At 40.7% G+C, this 1,615-nt stretch overlaps 1 pseudogene across 1 annotated transcript; it reads left to right on the top strand.

Moving 5' to 3' along the window:
* The first annotated feature begins 295 nt into the window (after positions 1-295).
* LOC309970077 (small ribosomal subunit protein eS12-like) lies at positions 296-694 on the top strand (annotated as a pseudogene). Its single transcript has one exon. The product of its transcript is annotated as a small ribosomal subunit protein eS12-like (transcript).
* The last annotated feature ends 921 nt before the right edge of the window (positions 695-1,615 follow it).

The following is a 1,615-nucleotide window of genomic DNA, read 5'->3' as shown; positions in this document are numbered from 1 at the left end:
AAAAAATAGATATTAAGAGGGACCTGGACTAACAAATCATACTAATTTGGCTTTTTCCCTTTTGGTATTTTTCTCCCCACTACACTAGTGATTCTCAAATGCAGTCTTGCATTTGGAGTCCTGCATTCTCAAATGCAGTCTCAAATGCAGTCCTAGTGATTCCTGATGCAGTAGCATCAGCTAGGAATCATCTAGGATTCTGTTAGAAAGGAAAACCCTTGCTGTTTCCCTGACACCACTGTGGAGGCAGAGGCTCGGGTGCATTCAAGATTGGCAGCACCCATAACCCACCACCATGGTCAAGGAAGGTATTGCTGCTGGAGGTGTAATGGACATTAATACTGCTTTACAAGAGGTGTTGAAGACCATCTACATCCACGATGGCCTAGCACATGGAACTCACAAAGCTGCCAAAGCCTTAGACAAGTGCCAAGTCCATCTCTGTGTGCTTGCATCCAACTGTGTTGAGCCTATGTGTGTCAAGTTGGTGGAGGCCCTTTGTGCTTAACACCAAACCAACTTAATTGAGGTTGATGACAACAAGAAACTAGAGGAATGAGTAGGCCTCTGTAAAACTCACTGAGAGGGAAAACCTAATAAAGTGGTTGGTTGAAGTTGTATGTTGGTTAAGGACTATGGCAAAGAGTCTCAGGCTAAGGATGCCATTGAGGAGTACTCCAAATGCAAGAAATGAACAAATGAAAAACTTAGCTAAGAAAGAAAGGAAGGAAGGAAGGAAGGAAGGAAGGAAGAAAGAAAGGCAAATTTGGGGACCTTATCTCAAGACCTCCTGAATCAGAATCACTTGGGTTAGGGCCCAGTAACAACTTTCCAAGTGGTATTGATGCACACAAAGGTTTGAGAACCATACTCTCGGTTGTTGGATCCGAGTACAGGTCCATCTCAAGTCTCCTCAGCTTTTCCATGTTCTACTAGTTTAGATCTAAAGGAGGGGAGAGTGAAAATGGCTTGCAAATGGAATCCTATAACCACTCATATCTGCTACTCCTCCGGCTCACGACCAACTGCCTAACCCATATGTAGACTTAACGTAGTAGCACGTGAGGCATCTACTTATGTAGTCCTCACTCAGCTAAAGCTCAAGGACTGGTATTGCAGGATGAGGATGGAGAGGGATACTATTTTTCACAAGAAGAATTACAGAGCAATTGACTCCTAAACTATGTGTATGTATAATATCAGTTGCAATAATATCTTGAATATATTTTAAAAAGAGATCCATTAGAACATTCACTTATAGAACATTTGCTTATATATCAATAGAACACGTCTTTGTATAATGATGGGGAATAAAATGTCACGGAAGTAAGTGCACTCTCAGAGTGTGATGAAAATTCACCTACAAATACTGAAGCACATGAGCACACTGCTTTCAGTTTCTTTCTGTTTGGACTTAACCCCTGCTTGGTCAAAGAAATTAGAAAAATTAGAGCTGTATAAAGTAACAAGTCTCTTCCCAATTAAAAACCATTTTAAATAATAAAGATGAAACCAACGAATCAAAACGCTGCTATATGCACTGCACTGTGATAAGCACTGATGAGGAGAGGCTATAAATTAAAAAAGCAAAAACAAAAAACCCCACAACCCTAGA

This window comes from Leucopleurus acutus, assembly GCF_964270905.1.
Source record: "Leucopleurus acutus genome assembly, chromosome: 12".
Lineage (NCBI taxonomy): Eukaryota > Metazoa > Chordata > Mammalia > Artiodactyla > Delphinidae > Leucopleurus > Leucopleurus acutus.
The sequence above is the reverse complement of the archived record's forward strand: the minus strand, read 5'-3'. Positions and strand labels throughout refer to the sequence as shown.